Source organism: Cyprinus carpio, chromosome A3 (genome assembly GCF_018340385.1).
Source record: "Cyprinus carpio isolate SPL01 chromosome A3, ASM1834038v1, whole genome shotgun sequence".
NCBI lineage: Eukaryota > Metazoa > Chordata > Actinopteri > Cypriniformes > Cyprinidae > Cyprinus > Cyprinus carpio.
The window spans coordinates 12,211,126-12,233,920 of NC_056574.1; the positions used below are offsets into that span (position 1 = coordinate 12,211,126).

At 37.2% G+C, this 22,795-nt stretch overlaps 1 protein-coding gene and 2 long non-coding RNA genes across 3 annotated transcripts in view; all 3 read left to right on the top strand.

Annotated features, from left to right (window-relative positions):
* LOC109059404 (nuclear factor 1 X-type-like) overlaps nucleotides 1-22,795 on the top strand; it is a 723,368-nt gene that overhangs the window by 395,067 nt on the left and 305,506 nt on the right.
* LOC122136260 lies at nucleotides 8,904-9,745 on the top strand. The gene is made up of 3 exons (XR_006154053.1): nucleotides 8,904-9,138; nucleotides 9,214-9,457; nucleotides 9,607-9,745. It is a non-coding gene; the product is annotated as an uncharacterized LOC122136260 (long non-coding RNA).
* Nucleotides 11,071-11,839, top strand: LOC122136258. Its single transcript, XR_006154051.1, has 3 exons — nucleotides 11,071-11,310; nucleotides 11,391-11,475; nucleotides 11,791-11,839. It is a non-coding gene; the product is annotated as an uncharacterized LOC122136258 (long non-coding RNA).

The window sequence follows — 22,795 nt, forward strand, 5'->3', positions numbered from 1 at the left end:
TTTTTTAATGATTTGGTTTTACATTGATCTTTTATTCTTTCATCTGATATACTCATTAAGCTTAATAACAAAGGAAGATTAAAATTTGCAAACAAACACACTCCCCTTTTGAGTAGTGATTTGTTGTTGTATCATGGCATGATGCTATGGAAATGCTTGCACATGAACAAGTGTCTGACGCATTGTGTCAAAAACACAACTCAATCAGTTGGCAGAAAGCATGGCATGATTTATTTAGCTTAGCACATCACGTCATATATGGACATCAGAAAATGCACATCATCAGCTTCTTTGTCTTCAGGAGCTGCATGTCGATTGTGGCGCGTTTGTGTGCAAATGAATCATAAAGAGTGGCTGTGCACTGCTTCAAGAAGATCAGGAATTAGAGTATATAAGGTCAGAGTGTATAATGTCAGGGCAAAGAGTGTGACGCCATGCCCTCACTTTATTAGGAGGGACAACTCGCATAAAGTTGGGGCGTTGTCTGCATGGGTGAGGAGCAATGCCGGTCCTCGAGTGTATATTCTAAACTAGATGATTGTTTTTTACATTCTGGTACAACCTTTCACTGCCATCTCCCATTCTTTCCAGTTCTCCACACTGAGCCTGTCAAGATCATGAAAACTTTGAGTACTACTGTACTAATGCCACTTATGTACTCATATTGTACTCTGTTTGAGTACATACTAACGCCACTTATACATACTCTCTATATGGGTTAGTATGTGCAGACAGGCTTACGGGGTGATGCTTGAAGGTCGAAGAAATGCTCTGCTTTGTCCCCCAAGTATTGCAGAGTCACGTCGAACTTGGTGGGCAAGATTGTGGATCGAGGGATTAAGCCAAGAGGCGGTTTTGGAACTTCACTGGGCCACAGATCTGGCACTCTATGCAACACCAGCAGCAGACAGACATCAGCCATCAGAAAAGTGCGGGTGCCGAAGAAGGGCAAAAACATGATTACAAATTATGAAGACAAAATAACAAATTACAAACGCAAAATGTAAAAAAAACAAAATAACTATTCAGAAAACACAACAACAATTCAGAAAACATTATTAACAAATCAGAAAACACCAATGACAAATTTGAAAACAAAATAACGAGTCAATAAAACACAACGACAAATCAGACAAACCGGAAGAGGAAGGTATAGTTTGAGACAGCGCCATTGGTTTGTGATTACTCACCACTGACTGGACGAGACATCTGTCAATCAAAGTATACAGAAATAACCAGCCGAAAAACAGCAAAGTCGTGGTAGAAAAGTTCGGAGAATGGTCGTAAAGTAGCTCAGTTAAATGTATTGTATGAATTTGTGCTTAATATGGAATAAAACATCCACGAATGTCTATTTACACTTTGTGCAAATTATCTGCCTTATGGCTTTAGGCATCAGTGTTTTTGTCTGGTTCCAGTGGTGCAGATGGTTTAAGTGTCTGCTCTTAACTTTTAGGACGCGATCGAACCCGGGTTCGATCCCACCTTTTGCAACTTTTTTTTTTCTCCCCTTTTCAAATTTTCGTGTTAGCAATGGATTTTATTTACACTAAGTGAAAATAGCAGTATTTTTAGCAATATGTTATTTACACTAAGTGCAAATACCTATTAACACTGTGTCAGAATAGCAGGATTTTCTGCTATGTATACTACTTGTTGCAAATAGTGGCAATTAATTGCACTTCAGTATTAACAGTACATTATAAAACAGTATGCAATAAAAACGTATTGAGTGTAAATTATCATTTTAATTCAAATTATTAAATGGATGCCAACCTTATTGGTACATAAAGCCCTCCCTAAACCTATACCCTATATTATTTTCACCCTTTTTGATAATTTCCTTAATTTTTTATTGAAAATAAATGCCTTTACACTGTTATACGAGATTTAAAAAAGGGAGACGAAAAAAAAAAGCGCGGCAAAAGGTGGAATCGAACCCTGGTCGATCTCGTGTTCGAATTTGTCATTGTGTTTTCTTGCCTTTTTTTATAATGTTTACTGAATTGTTGTTGTGTTTTCTGATTTTTTATAATGTTTACTGAATGTTGTTTTCATTTGTAATTTTGTTATTTTGTTTTCATAATTGTAATTTGTTTTGCCCTTCCATGGCCACCATAGAAAAGACATCAGAAGGACAAGGCATTTCTCCTTGAAGCCCTGGTTTTACCTTCTGGTCTGTTTGGTGATGAAGTATTACACCTTCATCTACTGGTAGCAGAGGCAAATGACAATCCAGGATGCCCTTAGAGGGTACTTCTACCTATCCCTATCTGCACTCACCAAAGATCTCCTCTCTCTCTGAGGCTGTTTTTAAGGGTTCCCTACCAACTGCATTGTTTCAGGGCCCCAAACAGATCAATCAGTGGTCGAAAAAATCGAAAAAAGTATTCCCCTGTCAAATGTTGTGGCAGTGTGGCAACTTTTGTCCAATTATTTCTCAGTGGGATCTAAATATTGTGAAGAAATGTTACAGAATTCAATTTGCCTCCTGCCCACTTTGGGTTATTAGTAACAATGGTGATTCAAGTTCCGTGCCACGTTTTAAATAAAGAACTGCAATATCTCTTGGCAAGAGGGGGCCACAGAAAATGTACCTCCTCCAAAGAGAGAAGCACGCTTTTACAGCAGGTACTTCATAAGGATGGGGTGTACATCCAGTATTAGATCTGCGTTGCCTGAATCTGAGTGACAAACTCATTGTGTCAATTCAATCTTAGATTGGTTGCAACAATAAATATCAAAGACACTTTATTTCACATCAAGATTCAGCCAGAGCACAGAAAACTTCTCAGGTTAGCTTTCGGCTAGCTCCTCAATTTCAGAATCTTCTTAGCCTTCACAAAGTACATGGATGTGTGCCTTGGCTCCTCTGAAAAATTCAGGGCCATTCTTGTACTCACGTACATTAGGACCATTGACTTATCTTGGCCAATCAAAGGTGCTTTCAAAAACAACATGAGATGCTCACATTATGCGTTTGGGACTCAGATTGAACCTCAAAAAGTGTGTGTTTCTCCTGCTCAGATAACCACATTCTTGGTATTGTATGGGATTCTACATGATGCTGGTTTAACACTTCGCCCGGGTCCGTACTAACAAGGAGACTGTAAAGGACTGTATCCAATACATCAGTGGTAGTGCTTCTCTTAACATCAGGGCAGGAGGTTTTACCTTTTTTTGGCGCCCCCCCCCCCCACCCCCCACCCCCCCCCCCCCAAAAACAAGAATCCTAATTGATGGCTCGTTAAACCAGGCACGATTGTCAACCTGCTGTGTATTGGAATGTAGGAACAACAACTTCATGATGCCATTACTGAACAGTTCATCAAAAATGAAAATCTGCTGTTAATTTAAACCTCTCAGGCCATCCAAGTGTAGCTGAGTTTCTTCAGTCGAACTTAAAAATTATAAGCTGAAATGTGCGTCCTTGGGCTTGATACTAAAAAACAGTCGATGGAACTGTAATTTTTGATGGTTAAAAAAAACATGCAGCAGGCAAAACAAAATTAATACCTGTGGATACTCCTGACCATAAGCACCACCACTGAGGTCTTCTGAAAGTAAAACAATTGGTCTGAGAAACATCCACAACCTCTGAAAACAGTCCTGAGCGCATTCACAACAGTCTGGAGCATGAGTTTCCTGTCACATATAATAATGTATGCGCGGGAGATAACCACACATGAGCAATCTTCCTGAAGTTTATTGCACAAAGCAAATGTTTTTTTTAATTTTTTATGTAGGTTGTGGGATCCCAAAATAGAGGTACACGCAAGTACATTTTGATGATGACCAATACAACACACTATGCTTGAACTCCAGACATTTGTAAACCTGCGCTTCAGGACTGTTTGCGGGGCTGTGGATTAAATAATAATAATGCTGTAAATAATGTTCAGTTTCTTGCCACGGACTGATTGTTTTTTGCTTCTACAAGACCTCAATGTATCATCAAGAGGACACAGGTATTAGTTTTGATAGCCATTGACTTGCATTAAATGAATCATACTCAAACTATACTTACGTGAACCTCTACTTAATGAAATTGTATTTCAAAAATCAATTCTTCAAAAAACTTGAGTCCAAAGGGGTTTTGGCTGTAACAACATGAGGGGTGAGCAAGGTGGATGAACTAACCTTTTCAAGCAAAACAGATCACCCAAAGAGGTTAAGAAAGAGCTATTGTAATAAGTTAATAGTTAGGTTTTTTATTCTAGCAGTTTTATAAAACACAGGAACCCATAGGTGGAGTAATGTTGGTAAGGCTGGGGATTGCTAACAAAGTGGATGGAAGTTGTGGACTAGTTGGTTAGAAGAGTTTGACTTTCCTAATGCACTAAGGTTGTGGGTTCGAGGCTCAGGGCCGGCAATACCACACACGAGGTACCAAGGCACTGAACCCCCAACTGCTTCCCCGGGAGCTGCAGCATAAATTGGGCTGCACAATGGCTCCATGTGTGTGTGTGTTCACTGCTGTGTGTGTACTGTCTGAGTATGGCTCACTTTCACTTTTTTTTCACTTTCAAACTGAAAATGAATAGAAAGTATCTCGATTGCGGCATTAGAATTAAAGATCTGCTAAATGCGGCACAATATTTCATTTTAGGCATTTTTACAGTTTTTGCGCTATTATTACCAATACCACATGATTCTGTTGAGCTTATGGGGAAATGCTACGTCAAGATGGCCCAATCAAGTCATTCAGGTGAGCACATTGCTGAACAAGCTCCTCATCAGCTGTTGTATTTTGTTGAGTACTTGCGCGCAATGCGTTCACTGACTGAAATCCGGAATCTTGAAACCGAATTCTCTCATCATTAAACAGCAAAACGCAGATAGAACGCTTACAGTGTAAGTTAAGGGATTCCATTTGTTTCGCAGTGTAGACTGGCTTCATTGATTATAACCACAGTTTTGTTTGTTTTTTGAAAGTGCTGCTTAAACTCGCGATATAGCTCAAAGTAAGTGATAAAGGTCACTTCCTTTACTTTTCTGTAGGCTATGGTAATTTATTTGCCATTCGAATAACCATGGAACTTAAACATTATACTATTTATCGCATTTCTAATGTTTTAATTAAATTGTAATCAACATTAAATACAAATTTCAGTCCCCTTAAAACATATTTAATTAGCACTACATGACCACCCATGCCTGGATTCTTGCCTAAAAGACACAATGTTTATATTTAAAAATACATTTGGCTACTTTTAATATACCTGGAGTTGGTTCACCCTCTGCCTATGACAGGAACTATCAATTAATGGGGAAATGATGTTTTTATGTACTTTTTAGATATTCTGAGAGAAAACAGAGTTGCCTGAAAGCATACTTTGTAGAAATCTGTAGGTTTGTTGCCAAGGACAACAGGGAGTCCTCTGAGCACCAGAGACCTAGTATCAGTTGGCTCTTTAGTCTGTTGGGGAGTAAAATGAATCACTGATAAATAAAATTAAAGAACTGATCACAAGAAAGCAGAACCAATCAAGCACAATTTTGAGCACAACTTTTTGTGATACATTTTCAATATTAAGCTGTTTAGAATCCCTATGCAATGCAAGTCCTGCTTACGTATATGGCACAACCTTGATTTGTTGTGAACAGCTTTTCAACAGCTGGTCACCAACTTTTCTCTCTCCTAGACTGAAATATCTCAGTTAGACTATGAATATGTCGGTCAATGTGATTTCATGCTTGAGATTCTTGCCACAATCCTGTAACGTTAATTAGAACTCCATAAACACCTAAAACAGAGAAAAAAGTGTTACATTTCAAGACTAACTGAAAACTTTCAGCATAAATTTTTTAGCATCGCGTATAACCCTAAGCTCAACAACTCAGTTGCAGTTATTATAAATAATAATACGGACACGATAATATCATAGAAAGAGACAAGCTTAAAGCTAGCTTAACAAAAGCTAATTGATGCACACATGCTGATGTTAAGCGACTGAAGCTAATGGTAATGAAATGCTAATGTTACAGCTAAAATGAACATGCAGAAACACACTTGATAGACTTATCTTAACTGTGAACCAAAAAAGAAACACCAATTTAAATATTAGCATTATAAGCTAAACTGTGAACCCGACTACAGTATGCGCTGTCATGGGACCCGGTCTTTTGGATTATCAATTTTCCCGGAAAGATAAAGATATATAGAAGTTAACACACTCACCATTACATGCTGCTTTCCAAATCCATTAGCGTGCATCATCGGCCGAATCTTCCAAGCATCCCACGCTCACTGCTCAAACGTAAGTTGGAACAGGGCTCCCTCCCCTTACAGAAACTTAACACACATGTAGCTATATCTAGTTAACATAATCACTGCATTCAATATTTTTGTCTGAATACTTCAAACGGCTAAGTATGTTTAGTAATATCAAAGTTTTTTACAAAACAAGAAAGAATAGTGTGACTAAAAATGTTTATTTAAAAAACAATATGCTGGGTTTTAGAGTGTAGCGTCGAGTCGCTATGGGAGGCGGGTGTGCATTAACAAGGAGGCTAAAGACTGTAGCCACTAGCGTCAGTCGCCAGTGCTTCTCTTTAAGATCAGGGCAGTGAGGTTTACCTGCACAGCATCTACATCGCTGGCCTCCATTACAACAGGCACGATTGTCTCCTGCATGTGTATTTGCCATCCTTACTGCCATGAGTGGCATCAAGTTAACGGCCAGGAATTATCTGTCATTAACATTTCAGAGGCAGCGAGGTCTCATGGCAGCAGCAGCTAGTGTTATCTCATTGGGTCTGCTTTTAATTTTAGCTTTGGCTCAGGGTTCAGGGGTACCATCATCACAACCATCCTTGCAGGGTAATAAGGATTACGCACACAGAGGTTTCTGAACCAAGGATCAGTTCTTTGGAAGTGTTGACATGAAAAAATCTCTATTCAAACAGATGCTTCTTTCTCAGGCTGGGGGTGCAGTTCACCGATGGTCAACAAGGTTTTAGGTGGCCCTCTACCATTCTGGCCAGCCATGTTTGGTTGTCCAGACCTGATCTCTCCTGGATGGCCTCCCATGTGAGGTTCCCATCTGTCCAAGTCTCTGAGATGATCTTCCATCAGGTGAAGATCTAGAAGTTTTGGGCCTAGCCCCTGAAGGTGCCAGCTCATAGGCATGCGTCTTTCAGATTAGGTGGTGGATATGATTTTGAGCTTGAGGGCTCTCTCTACTAGAAAAATGTATGCAGCAAAATGGAAAATCTTTGAGTCTTAGCAGGTATGAATAAAGAGACAGTCTGATCCAGTTCAGTGTCTGTTTGGTACAGAACTAGAGTTCCTCAAAGTGAGGGTCCTGCTATTCACCCTATGCTATGTCAACCATTTTGTAAAGAATACATTTACATAGTTTTTCAAAAAGGAAATGGAGTATGTGTGTATAATGTTTTTAAATTTGCATGAGTTACGATCAAGACAAAGATTTAGTCTTCAAAAACACTTTTTTTCTGTGCTCACATGTGAAGAACTATGAGACTCAAACAGGTAGGAGTTTCCTTCCAGCATTACAGTCAGTTTTCCAGTCACCTGATGTCTGGATCATAGATCTCTCAGAGAGAAAGATCTCCATCCTCCTGGAAGTACTGAACAAACAGAGAAGAAATCAGTAAAGCTGAGAGGATGTTTCAGAGGAAGAGAGTGAAATGATGAGTTTCCGTCAGTGTCTGCCCTACATCTCACAGCTGAGGTAAGAGAATCTTACTCCAGTTTGGTCTTTGTTTGAGTATGTGGCTTTCAAGTGTCCTCAGGGGCTATTCATTTACCAAACCTGTCGTCACTTATTATCCTTCTCATTTGCATTCTTGTGTTCTTGGTTCTGTGCCTGATTGTCTAATGTGCCCGTGTGTTCTTCCTGATATTTTTCTTTAACCATGCCCGTAATTTTTTTTTTTTTTTGTTTACTTCTGTTGTATGTTTTGTTTCTGATTGAATTTTTTTGCACCTGTGGGTTCTCCCTGCATGTTTTGGAAAACTTAACATAAAGTTGTTGTCATTATTTTGAAGATGTTTTAAAGGTGTTAATGAGTTTTAGATTTTGCACATTAAATACAATGCACTGCTCATTTCTTTTTCCAATTGTAATGGGTCGTGTTAATCAAGTATTTATTGTCTTTTTTTTTCAGCTGTTCTGAGAAGTGTTTGTTAACTCTAGTTAAAGCGGTCCAGTTAAGAGAGAATCCAGAGCTGTTGACTTCACTGTTTGAGGTTCTTGACTTCTCCCTCAGTTTGGAAAGTCATTTACCCAGCAAAACCTGCAGGTCTGTGGGGGGAGTCTTGTGTTTCTCTTCTGACAGACTCAACCTCAGTCTAAAACCTAAAGCCATCTCTGTCAGAGGAACAAGGCTTCTCTTCAGACACATCACAAACATGCACACACTCAGGTACAGACAGCATTATAAATCTCTTCAGACACATCACAAACATACACACACTCAGGTACAGACAGCTTGGCGACAGAACCCACAGCAAATAATGAATAATTTAATGTGTAAAACAAACAACTGTGGCTTGCTAGATGCTACCAGAGATTGTCACCTTTGACACTATCACTACTACTACCACATTTTTTTTTCAAAAAGCGCTGTGTTTCCATGGTTTCTATCAACAACTAATAGTAGAACAACACTGACATGTGAAGCAAAGACACAGGACCATTTCACTGGTTAAAATTGAGAATTTCTCTGGCATTGTTGGAAACTTTTAGCATAATGTAAGTACACAGGTTTTTAGCATTTTTTGAATATTTTATTGCAAAAATCTTACATATTGTGCCTTTAACATTTCCAATGTTGATCTTATTTTTTTTTTTATTATAATTTGCTTATATTTTACAGTGTGTGTTGTTGTTGTTGTTGTTGTTGTTTTCAGGTCTGAGTGGTTATATGGTGGTAGTGAGAATTGTGCAGGCATTGAGATCTAGGAGAGTTAAAGCTCTCGTTGCTGTTAATGAACTCACACTTGATCGGAAGGATAAACAGCGGTCAGCGAGGAAACTGTCCAGGTTGCTGAGCAGCTTAGCCATCCTTCTGAGAATCTGGAGTGTCCAGTGTTTAAACTTGACTGAATACAAGATTCATTCTGTTTCTCTATTGGTCCTACTGTGTCCATGAGGGACCAGTGATTCTCAGGTCTGACTGTAGGACACATTTCAGCAGTGTTTGTATTTATCATGGCATCTAATTAAAATAATGAATTCTGTGTAGACCATCAAAGGAGACTCTCCAGAAGCTGGTTGAATGTGTCCATAAAGCTCAAGAAGAGGAACTGACTCAGTGCTTCCTGCAGAAAGTGGGTGGAGATCTGACTTCCTGTTCCTTAAACTGGGAAGAGCTGCACTATTTCCTGCTGCACAGCATTGACCAAATCACTCTACACCTTAGAAAGAGCAACATTCAATGCAACATAAGAGAAATTCTGCCATTCCTGAACAGGATCAAGTTTAAAACGGTAAACAGTTTCAGTAGACAAGTAATTATTTCTTTGAGAAAATCTGCATGCAAAAAGTATTGCTTTTTCATTTTTTGTGCATAAAACATAAACTGAACAGTGATTGTACAGTGACTTAATAATGAAAAAAATGATGTGTGTCTGTACAGGATGAGCTCTAGCTTCATGCTGTCTGTAAACAGAGAGATCTATGAGTCCGGCTCTGTTGGTTTTGTGTCCAGTCTGTTGAGTTCAGTGAAGAACTACATTAACCTGCAGAGCAGAGAACTGGACTCTGTTCACTGTGCAGCCCTGCGCGTCACACTGCAGCACTGCACTGCAGCTACACTCAATCTACGGTGGACCTCCATATCAGAGGAAGAGCTGGAGAGCATTCTGCCTCTCTTCAGACATGTGTCCAAACCTCAGGTCTCACTGCTTTTCTCTATTCTTCACTTTTTTTCGGTCTCAAGTCTGCCTGTGTGTTATGTTACGACCCCTGGCTCACGGGAAGCAACAGAACAGAGGACCCATGAGAATCCCAAATTCTTGGCTCAAAATATAACTTTATTTAAAGATTAAAGTCACACTCGAAAAATTAAAGAAAGCAATAAAAAAAACAACTATGTCTTTGAAAAAGATCAGTAATATCAATGTGCAGTGTAAATGCATGGATGTAATGTATCGTAGTGTTTTAAAGTGAGAATGCAGAAATAACCCCAGACCAAAACCCAAGCCCCCCTCTGGATCAAATAGAAGCCTCTTTTAAAAGGAGTGTCTGAGTCAGAACAGGTGTTTTCAATCGACTGCCAATGAAAGTAATTTTTGGGCTCAACTGCGATTCCATGAACAAATGACAGGTGTCGGCATAATTACATTCAGGTATTTTTCTGGGTGATGTCAAAGCCTTGTAGTAGCATTGATTTATGTTTTAACTAGTTAAAAGCATATTATTTTGTAAGTAGTATTTTCATTTAAAAAGGTTCATAAACACCTTAGTTGTGGAACTACCCCACTTTTTGGTGTTTTTGCTCCACCGGAATTGGGTACGCTTTTAGTACCAGACTGCCTTTTTCAAGAACCCAAATCAGCTCCTACTCCGGAGCAGGGTATAACTAGTGAAACAATGAGAAAGACACTTAAACTAAGCTGTAATTTAAAAAAAAAAAAAAACGGGGTACTGATGTTACCAGAATCTGTTCTGATCTAGTGTTTGTCTGTGTTCAGTGTTGACAGGCTGCTGTTACTGAAGATGCTTCACTGCTGCAGTGTCTCTGATGTCCAGCAGGAGACAGCAGCAGTTCTGCTCTCTGTCCTGCAGCACAAACTGGACTTCTCCTGCTGTTCTGCTCTGGATCTGACAGCAAACACAGACTCAGAGCCTCTACATCTGACCGCTGAGGACTGCCATGTGATGTCCAGAGTCATTCAGAGAGCTCATTCAGACACAAAGACACAGCTAATTCTTCAGGACTGTGAGATTAATACAGCTGGAATGGATCAGCTGTTCCCAGTGTTACATTCTGTTAAACTCTGGTGAGAAAAATGAACAGATACACAAACCAGACTGAAATATAAACACATCATCAAAAATACATCTTATATTTTTTTATAAAGCATCTCTTGATTGAAAAATCTCTGCTGCTTCAGTTTCTGGCTCATGTGAGGCCTGAGAAAGCAGAGTCTCTTTCTCAAGCTCTGGGTGATGAGCTCGACCTCAGTCAGACTCAGCTGAACTCGCAGGTCTGTGAAGCTCTGAAGCTGATTCTGGAATATTCTGAAGGACTGACAGAACTGGATCTGAGTCAGTGCCGTCTCACCGATGACAGTCTGGATCTGCTGCTCCCAAACCTCCACAAAGCACAGAACATTGAGTGAGTGACTGAGAAAGAAGCACAAACTGTACATTTCTGAAGTATAATGTAATCCTTGTTACAATTCTGTTTGATCTTAGTTTTAGTGGCAATAGCATCACTGACCTTGGGGCTCTGAGAATCTACAGTATCATCACTCACAACAGTAAACATAAAGACAGTAAGGTTTGTGTCTGAGCGTCACAATGTCTGAAGTTATTTGAACTGTTATTTAAATGGTGAAATCTAGGTTAAAGTGCTTTATGTTTGAGTAAAGAGCATTTTGTTGATCAAAAAAATTCAGTCAAGTGTGTCCAAAGGTTGATTATTTTGTTATATTCATTTGTGTTTTAGTTCATTTTGTTTCAAAAGTTTTTAGTCATGAAAAACGCATTTGGTCACACTTTTGTGTGGTAGTTCATATTGTTGTTGATTAAATTAGTATCTAGAATACAAGCGGCGGGTTGTAGCTAATATCAGTGTGTGTTTGTGTCTCTGTAGGCTCTTCAACAACAGAATTGAATCCAGAGAGCTCTTCAGCACAGACCCCACGATTTGAGATCTTTGGTGATGCCAAGAAACTCTCTCTGGAATCAACAAGCAGGTGAAATAACCAATGAAGATAAGGTAACAGGTGTAAAAACCTTTGAAGAATCTGCCCAACCAGAGTCCTAGAGATGAATCAAGCCACCAAGCCATAAACCACATTCATGTGTTATCATCACTTTTCGATCCATAATCAACAGTTTTGGTTCCTGTTGCATTAACTGTGACAAAATCAGTCTCCTTTGTAAACTGTCTTTCCCCTTCTCCTCTTTTTATATTATTTGAATCATGCATATTATAGTGCTGATTTTTTATTTCGTTTTTATTTCTATTATACATTTTTAATTTGCCTTTTCAGATTAGTTTTTGTTAATTCTTATTCTATAATTGTTTTTCTTGTTTTAGTTTTTTTGTTTTTTTTTTTGTTTTGTTTTTTTTTTAATTGTAGTAGCCTGTTTTAACATTCCCAAAGTAAATCTACTTACTGGATTTATTTAAAATAGTTTTGTAAGAAGATAATCAGTTTCACTATTAGTTATTTTTATTTTTTTATTATTTTAGCACTTCCAAAGAATAGCTCCTCACTGGAAATCCTTTAAAAACTATTTTGTAGTAAAAACCTAATCATCGTTACATTTCCAATAACAGTTTAGTGCTACTATGAAATAAGCATAATCTGTATAAACTGGGAGTCTTTTATTTTTTAATTACATTAAAAAAAAAAAATGCATGTAAAGCTACTGGGCATAAAACCTTATGAATGCTGAAAAAGGCTTTTGAATGCTTATATTTCAAGTAAAATACTGCAGCTTTGACATCTTGCTGTTTTAATATCAGCATCATTCCAGTAGAGAGCAGCAATGATTTATTAATAACAAGAGCTCAGAAAACTCACAGTGAAGATAGCAAGGGGAACATAGACATGACATGAGCAAGTGCATTCATACCATTGATTCCCTGATCTTCTCTTCTACATCCTAACAAGAGAGAGAGATCCTTTTGCAAACAGGAAGTGTTTCACTCTCTGAACTCGAGTGTTTACTGCAAACAGAATACAAGAGAGACATTATACTAAGGAAATCACACTTACCTCATTCCTGTGACTGAATGTTTGGCTAGTTAGGCAGGAGAGTCAAACCAGCTTTTTGTTTTTATTACTACAGTATAAAATGTTGTGGTACTAAAAGCAGTTAGAATAAATCATCACCGTCTTTTTTAAACATTTTCAGGAGTTTTCCCTTGTGATACTATTTATTTTGTCTGTTTTTCAGAATTTTTTTTCCCTTAATTTTTAATTGAATCCTGTGTAGTGCTAGTATTAACCTGTGGATATGGTCATAAAATGTATGAAATAAAATTTGCTCATTTGCATATTCATGTGAAATACAGTGTGCAGTCATTTGGGAACTGGAAACATAATGTTTTCCTTTCCTTAACTTTTCCTAAAAGTTCAATCATTTTCAACGATAATCATGATCCTGCTTTATTTCATGCTTTATTTTCTCCTTGGGCATGATGGATATTGAATCATTATTTAGGAACAGACTGAGTTTTTGTCTTTCTGAATTCATAACTACTGAATTTAAGATGGAATTTATCGGATATTTTAGCAGTTCTTTTGAGCAATATTCTAAGGTAGAGAAATAGAGGACGATCTGATCGAGATTCACATTAGGGGGATGATAAGGGTACTTGTATTGTTCTCTTCAGGGTTTATGAGCACAGCTGTTACCATGACGATTCCATTTCCACAGACATGCTGGTTTCATATAACAACAATGGCTCCTATTAGTGGTTTTTCATTTGGTAAGTGTGTATATATTTACGACAAGGGTATGTCAGGACAACTGAGTGCTTACAGAGCATAAATCTCAGAGCTTTTTTGTTTGGTAAGTGAGTTGATCTGTTGGTGAAGTGTATTTTATTAATATGCAACAATATTACACTACACGTAGGTTTGTTTTGAAGAGAGATAGACTGCAAAAAAGATTTTCTTACTCAGGCTTTTTGTTTATTTTTTTGGATATTTCATATTTCTAATTTTTTTATGTGTTACGTTTTATTTTTAATTGAGATGACTTAAGGTATTAAGTCTTATTTACTGACAAATTGATCAAAATGAGTTTGTTGCTTAAAACAAGAAAAAGTATATGTCCGTGGGATAAAAAACTAATCTTTTTTTTCCTTTGTTTTGTTTTTTTTTTTTTCTTTTTGTCTTTTTTTTTTTTTTTTGTGTGTGATCTCTTTTTTTTTTTGATGATTTTTTTGAGAAAAAGGCTTAATATATTAAGTAATTTAGCTTTTTTCAAGTAAATGTAGTATTAAATAAAAATAATAAATAAAATATTATGTAATTTTATGAAATCACATGAAATAATTTTAAGCTCATTTTTTTTCCCTATCTTCTATCACAAGTACTTTTTCACTTATGGGAAAAAAATATATATTATTAAAAAGCTTTCTGTATATCCAGTGCATTCCAGCAACATGATAGACACTAAATAAGTGATGTCAAAATGAGGCAGGACTTACTGCTGTCATTTAAGTTATTCAAGCTCAAAGTCAGTTCATTATGGATACACAAATGGAGTCTGGAATAACCTGATGTTTACACATGAGCGGCTGAGAAAGACTGTGGAATGCGATGTCATAAGACAAAAAAAATATTTTAAAGCGACAATCAATTGCAAGAATGAAATAATCATTAACAGAAGTCAGTAGCTGGAAATTTAACATTGTGTGCCATAATGTGAGATTCATTAGGCGTACACCAAAAAATTATAGTTTGTAGCATATAGAAACAAACCACTGTCTACTATATGCAGCTGATGCACTATTATCCTCTTGATAACTTGTTAGGTCATAAAGAGTTAGTTCAGTTAGAATCAGACTAGCACAAATGTTGTTGATCTCTGTGAAAGCTTGTTTTATAGGGAAATCTGTGTACCAAATGACATATAATACATTATGCACTTATACTATGCACTTTGTAGTCAACTTGTCTATGTGGATTTTGAAAATGTTATTTTGTGATCTAGCATCAGAGTCTTACAGCTGCTCCACCTCTGCTACGTACATAAGGAAAGCTGCAACAGTTGAGTGCATGATGTTTATCCAAGTGTTTGAAGTGCACTTTTTTTTGTAATTTGTAGTTCTGAGCACACTATATACTCATCCTATTTTACTAAAAAAATTTTCATGGAATTAGGACACACCTACAACAGTCTTCATAAATGTATGCAGATAATTTAAAAAAGACAAAATAGATTTTGCAGTATTCTTGCCTGATTAATGGCGCATAATGAAAAAAAATCTATCCGTATCAATATCTAGTCACACATCCCAAAAGAGCAAGATTCGGTTTGAGTGTTTGAGTCTCACACACACACACACATGGCAAGTATGTACTCTTGGTGAACTGATGGCTTTCCAGCTGAATGTGAAGCAGTGCTATCATTGTGTGTGTGACAAAAAGCAAAAAACAGTGTGTTTATGTTGTGAAAGTGATGTGAGCTATCATTGTGTGTGTGACTCTGTGTTTAACCCATCCACAGTGCACACACACACCGTGAACACACACCTGGAGCAGTGGGCAGCCATTTATGCATTTACAGTATGTGCCCCCATTTATCAAGCGCACCTCAGTCGTGGTATTGCTGGCCCGAGACTCAAACCCACAACCTTAGGGTTAGGAGTCAAACTCTGTAACCACTAGTCCACAACTTCACTTATGTGACATGCTTTTAGCAGTTACGCCTCTTATTTTCAGCCTTTTAATCTTTTAACCTTAACAAATATTGAAACTGTAAAACACATGCAGTTAGTGTAGATAATGCATATGAAATGCAGTAAATGGAGTTATTAATCTTTTCTGTTTTTCAGCCACAAAGAGTTTCTCCGGCAGTTTTGTGGATTTGTTCTGCTATCATGTGTTGGGAGTCTGTCTTTAGCTCTTGGAGAAGCAGAGTTCTGGCTGGCTCTTCAATGAATTATTCAGCTTCTCCACTTTGACCTGCTGTGGGCTTGTTTTTAAAGTCTTCTACAACCTTAATTTGCTTTTATAGACCCAGCAGGTGTTTCTCAGTCTTCTCATGTGGTAGGTTTTCTTCATAGTTTTCTTGTGTATGTGGGAAAGTAGTGTGTGTCTATGTGTGGTAAAAACCTGGAAATAGTTACTAGTGTTTATCTAATAGGTTTACAGGATGTGCTTTTTGCAGTTTAGAGTTATTGCTCAATCTCATCCAGTAGAACAATATTTGTTGTGCTTATCTGGAATTAGTACAAGGATTTAAGGTACATCTGCTAGTTCAGCCAGCAAGTTTAGACTAATATATTGTATTAGAAAATGTGGCATTTTAGTGCAACTGACCACCATGTGCATGATCTATGAGGTTTATGGTTGAAACTGAGGCAGAGATCAGAGTTTTTGATTCACAGAGACACGTTTTAGACCAGTAACATTGCCTGAATGTTGCTCCACCCAGCTCAGCAAGAGAGAGTTTGAAAAATACAACAAAGATGCAGATTTGTTAAGACAAAACCTTTTTTTTTTTTTAATGATGTCCTCTTCTTTAGAGGCAAATAATCATGTATAATTATGCTGAGACATGGACTCCCTGAAGGTGTCCTGTGGTCTCTGATAGATCCTTCAAGTCCTGTAGGTTGCGACATGGAGTTGCTTTGGATTGAAACTGTTGGTCCAGCACATCCCACAGATGCTCAGTTGGATTGAGATCTGGGGAATTTGGAGGCCAGGGCAACACCTTGAACTCTTCATGTTTTTCAAACCATTCCTGAACAGTGTGTTCAGTTTGGTAGGGTGCATTAGCCTGTTGAAAGAGGCCACTTTCACCAGTCAACACCACTGTAGGTATCACGTGTCAGATTTTCATACACATTAATGGCCAGACCTAGGATTTCCCAACAGAACATTGCCCAGAGCATCACACTCCCTCTACCATTTTGTTGTTGTCACACGGTGCATCCTGGTGCCATCACGTCCCCAGGTAAACGATGCACATGTACATGACTGTTGACGTGATGTAAAAGAAAACAGGACTCATCGGATCAGGCAACATACTTCCACTGCTCTGACACTCACTGACCATTGTAGGCACTTTCTACAGTGGATGGATGTCATCATAGGTTCTCTGATTGTTACCCTCGTGATGAGCCTTGGGGCCTGTCATCAGTTTGTCCCTCTTTGGACCACTCATGGTAAATTCTCACCACAAGGCTTGCCATTTTAGAGATACTTCATCCTAGTCACCTTGCCTAAATAATTTGGCCCTTGTCAAAGTTGCTCAAATCTTTATTCCTGCCCATTTCTCCTGCATCCAACACTTTGATACCAAGAACTGATTGTTTGCTTACCATCTAATCTACCCAGAACATAATATGTTGCCTGGTTAGGAGATGATCAACGATATTCACTTCACCTTTAATGTCATGTTTCTCAGAGAGCAATGAATTTATCCATATTAAATGGAAAGCATTTAAAGCATATTAAATCATAAAGCATATCAAATGCTTTACAACAGTAACATCACAAATCTCTCCTCTAGTGTATGAAATGTTTCAAAATTTGTGCCCCTAAATCTGCATTTTATATTTTGTAGCACTATTCCTGTGTGATCTTAGGAATCTTATGATCTGATGATATGAGCTGATATGCTTCATTAATGTGTCCTGAACTATGTGATCTCTGATCAATAGCATATTACTTTTGATTTCACACCATTATTACATTTTGATAAAAGATTATGAAGACAAAAGTTCTGTTCTTTGGAATAACATACACTGATTGTGCACAACAAGACCAGCAACATGTCCTGTAACAAAATCAGTCTTGATTGATGTTTTGTTTAAATTGAATTCTACAAATGCACTCTGTCTCAAAACATCTTCATTTGTGTTCCATTGAAAGTCGTACGGGTTTGGAATGACATGAGGGTGAGTAAATGATGACAGAATTTTCATTTTTGGGCGAATTGTTCTTTTAAGTGGCGCAATCATTGGTAGTGAAGCAGACTTTTTCTGTTATTGTTGCACAGAGCTGATTAGTCCTCCTCTGCATGTGTGCTTCACCCACAGAACACCTCCCTCTCTCCTCCACCCCTCTCATTTCTGCTTTCATCTGCTCTCCTCTCGGGAAGGCTGTATTGTCTCGTATTGTCTTTAAGCACTAAACAAAAAAAACCCAAATCTGCTCAGCAACTGGCACATCAGATGACATGAGCTTTTTTTCCATCTGATAAACACTTGCGAATGTTTGACTTGCATAACAAACAACAACCCCACAAACCAAAATTCTTAAAATTTTGTTCAAGTTTAAAGTTGAAATTGGCAAGTTCAAATTTATTTATATAATATAGGTAATTTTATATTTTAAAAATAAATCTTAGTTTTTAAGTGTTCCGCCACCTCTCCGATTCTTCCTCCTTGCAAGTTGCATCAAGAATATAGTTTTGGTTATTTTTTTTGTTCCCCATAAATTTACTATGTCACTGGTAAACTGTCATGTTCCCCCCATCAAATTCAGCAAAAAGAGCATAGATTTACCTCACTTTACAGAAGACCACTTTACAGCTTCACCTTTACAATGAAATCCTTTCCTTTTATTATCTAAAGTACATGCATCACACGTACAACAACAGAATTGCCCTCCAAAAAACACAGAGTAACTGTAATTGGTTGGGAAATTCCTTTAGAGGAACACGATGCTTTAAAATAAGGTTTCTTTTGCACTGACATGGATGGTTCCATTTGGTTTTTTAACAACATGAAAAATCCATGGAACCAGTTTGGACAACCCTTTTCAAATGGCACAAAAGGTTTCTCCTGTATACTGGGAAATGTTTTTCTTTAGATTAAAAATCTTCACAATAAGAAAAAATTAAAGTTTTACGTGTAAAGGTTCTTTGGGGAATTATTCCAAAATTTTTTGATTCCGTTTTTATGTCATTACTTTGGAAGCTGGTTGAAAACCTCCTTTTAGAACCTTTGATTTTATTTTAAACAAATAATGGGTTATTTTGGAACAATTTATTAATACCGATATGCCAGCATGTGTATGTTATCTCTTCTGTCGTATTATAGTTTCAGTGAAGAGTTTTCAATACAGTTTCTATTTTATGCGTAGTTATTATTCACCACCTTCAGCTTTTGGATTCCATGTATATGTTGTTGGGAAGGTAGGTTTAAATGCCCCCATGATCGCCCCCCCACGTCCCCAATGAATCTCCCAATAGTGTCCATTTGAGCCATGTGAATGCTTCATGATCCATAGTGTCATTTGATGTGATGTGAGAGCAATAATAAACAAGCTTATACTCCAGAGCAGCGATGTAACCATTTTGTCCTTTTGAGTTCATATTAGCAACTATTGGCTTGCAGGACCCCCCATCAGTCATTCTGTCAAATTAATTCCCAACTCGGAACCTCATCAGCCGACTGTTTCCAGTGACTAACCATAGATAGTTTTAGCTGGCTCTTTATGAACATACATACATATATATATTATATATATATATATATATATATATATATAGATATATATATATATATATATATATATATATTATACATATAAATATACAGATATATACTATATATAGATATAATATATATATATCTATATATATATATATAAAATTACATTTATAAATTGCATATTTTGTATAATTATTGAAACGTGTAATATTAAATTGCAAAAAAAAAAAAAAGTAAAGTTTGGTCATAGAGCAGATTATAACCAGTTATTTCCATGATTCTAATAGCAGTCCTCCAGTTTCATGGTTCCTCTAAACAGCTCCATCTTTCACATCCTGGGGCTTGTGCCTGTTTCCTTGAGATTTGCTGTGGCATGACTCACAAACACTTTCTAACTGAGCTTTCGGCCATGCTGTATTCAGAGAAACTCAGAGAGCCCCAGGCTTTAAAATATGACATGCTTCCACATCACCCAACTCACAGCTGCTTCACCGTGACCCCAAAAGCATCACAATTTTTACAAATAAAAAAAGTTCACATCAAAATGCAAGGTGTTCTACTCATAATGTCGCAAAATGTCACAAATCTCTCTTTAAACTTTATTTTCTGCATTTTATTTTAAATTATTTTATGCTTTTTATTTTTTGATAAATGATATTTTTTTATATTTGTTTTTTGATTTTCTTGAGTATAAAGAGTCTATATTGCTTTTATGCTGACTTTAAAGTTATGGTAATATTGTTAGAAATGATAATCGTTTTGATGATAATAAAAAGTAATACTCTTTCATCATTGCGTAATTATCGGTTTGAAGTGAATATAACTCAGGAATGTTCACAAAGACATTATAGAAGATCTCAAGAAAATAGAGGTCAGTAGGACATTTTTTTTTCTTTGAAAGATTTGAAGCGTGTGGTGAAATGCATTCCCAGTACATGAAGTCCCAGTACATGAACACACATGCACATATGCACACATATACATGCACACACATTCGGTTTGCCTCTCATCCCTGAAATATTCATTCGGTGGCATGATGGGATACCTTGAAGCAGCCAAGTGCATTTTTCTACCAACACCTTTTATATCTGTCTCTCACATCATGAAGAACTCAATGAGGCCATGTGGCTTTGATATAAATTCTCTGGACTGTTCCAGACACAGTCTAGATTCTCCGTGAGCTGCCAGCTACTGCAACCACAGTGAAGAACATCCAGCCCTGTGTCAGTGATTCTCACTAACCTGTGTGTGTGTGTGTGTGTTTTAATAATACTGAAATTTTACAATTTTCCTGTGTCAGTGCAACTTTAGCACACAAAATATGCATAATTACTGCATACTGGAAAAATAATATTAAGCATTTTACCAATTCAATACTTCAGTATGACCTGAGTGATAACTATTAGTTAGAAAAGATACTGCTATTGTTTCAGATTGTTTAAATCCCTCTTTTATTCTTCTTTTGTTCTTTCTTTTTTTTTGTGAGTGGGTGTATTGATGGTGGTTTTTATGTGACATGGTGGTATTGTGGGATGTTATAAAATTTTGGTATTTGTTTGTAAAGAGTATTTTGTATTTTAGTTTATAGTTCTCTATAAATGTTTGAGAAATGCATTGCTTTGATGGGAAGACAAATTTGCAGTTTTTATAAAAAATTTTCGCAATATTAGCACCACTGTGTTCACGCAAAGAAAGAAGGCGTAACTGTTCTCTTGTTGTTGGTGGCGAGGGGGTGTATATGTTGTGTGTTTTTCTGTGTGGGGGAGACTACTTTTTTTTTTGGTTTCAAAAGAGGATGATATCCGCTTCGTCATGCCTGGAGCTGATCCGTGCTGGTCGCTGAGGAAATACATCAACTTTGCACTGTGGATCGCTGAATCAGCTTTCACCGTGGATGAAGCGGAGTCCAGCCTGGGGTCATCACATGTGGTTGCTGCAAGCCCAGGGTACACTCCTTCGTAGAATCCGCCTCAAGCTGCCCCCCTGTGCACACTCAAGCCGGCCTCTGCTCACTCAAGGCTGCAGTGTGTGACGCTGTTTCGTTGAGAAAGCGAAATTACTTTGTTTGGCCTTCCAAAAGACGACACGACTAGAAATCATGTTTATATCACGTTTATAATGGGTTTTATGTTTATGTCTCGTCGCTCCAGCCGGACAAAGCAGATCTTATGCGCAAATCAGCATGCCGCAAATCTTATGCCTAGTTGGTGGTTGGTGAGTTTATAGTTACCATGTAAGTATTTTATTTAGTTATTTATTTTTTTTATTTTTTTATTATTATTATATATTTTTTTGGGATGTCCACCAGGCACAAATTGTACAGTAACCATTAGGTATTATTAATAGTAATAGTAATTGTAAATCTGATTGAGATTTCATTTTTTGTTTGTTTATAGTTATGATTGTGTGCGCATGCCTCCCAGTAACATTAATAGAATGTTGTATAAAGTTATCTTGGTTAAGATTGTTCAGAGAACATTCAAAAGTAAAGTTCCCATAATGTTTGCAAAATTATAAAATTTAACATTCCCTTAATGGGAATGTCTTTCAGATGAGATGTTAAACCGAGGTCCTGACTCTATGTGGTCATTAAAAATCCCAGGATGTCCTTCGAAAAAGAGTAGGGGTATAACCCCGGCATCCTGGCCCAAATTCGCCCATTGGCCTCTGACCATCCCATGGCCTCCTAACAATCCCCATATCTACTGATGGCTTCATCACTCTGTCTCCTCTACACCCCATAAGCTGGTGTGCGGTGGGTGTTCTGGCACAATATGGCTGCCGTCGCATCATCCAGGTGGATGCTGCACACTGCTGGTGGTTGAGGAGATACCCCCTTCTATGTAAAGCGCTTTGAGTGCCCAGAAAAGCGCTAAATAAATGTAAGGAATTATTATTATTATTAATGCTTTCTCTAATGTTAACAAAACTAAGAAAAAAAATAATAATAATAATATTTAAAAAACTGGATATTTTGAATGTTCTGAAAATATCTAGAAACGTTTTATTGACTTTCTTCCCCATACTATGGAAATCAATGGCTACCAGCAAGTGTCTTACTTTGTGTTCAACAAAAGAAAGAATCTCATTCAGGTTTGGAACGACTTGAGGGTGAGTAAATGATGACTTTATTTATTTATTATTGTTCAGAACTATCCCTTTAATAGAAACATTCTTAGAGATCAGACTTGTATAGATCTCTAACCCTAAATATGAACAATAGTAAAAAAAAAAAAAAAAAAAATCCCTTTAATAATCTGGACTGTTTCACTAACATTTTAAATATTCATGATTTTGCCCTTTTTGTGCTCTTTTTATTCATCCTTCAGGGCTTGGACAATATAATGCAATTGTTTGCTTGTATGCAGCTGGCAAGCGTAATAGAAATATGAGGCATTCAAGGTCTTTATCGATTTTTCTCTTTCTCCAACACCCTTTATTGGAATGATCAAGTGTGAGCAGCACTGCC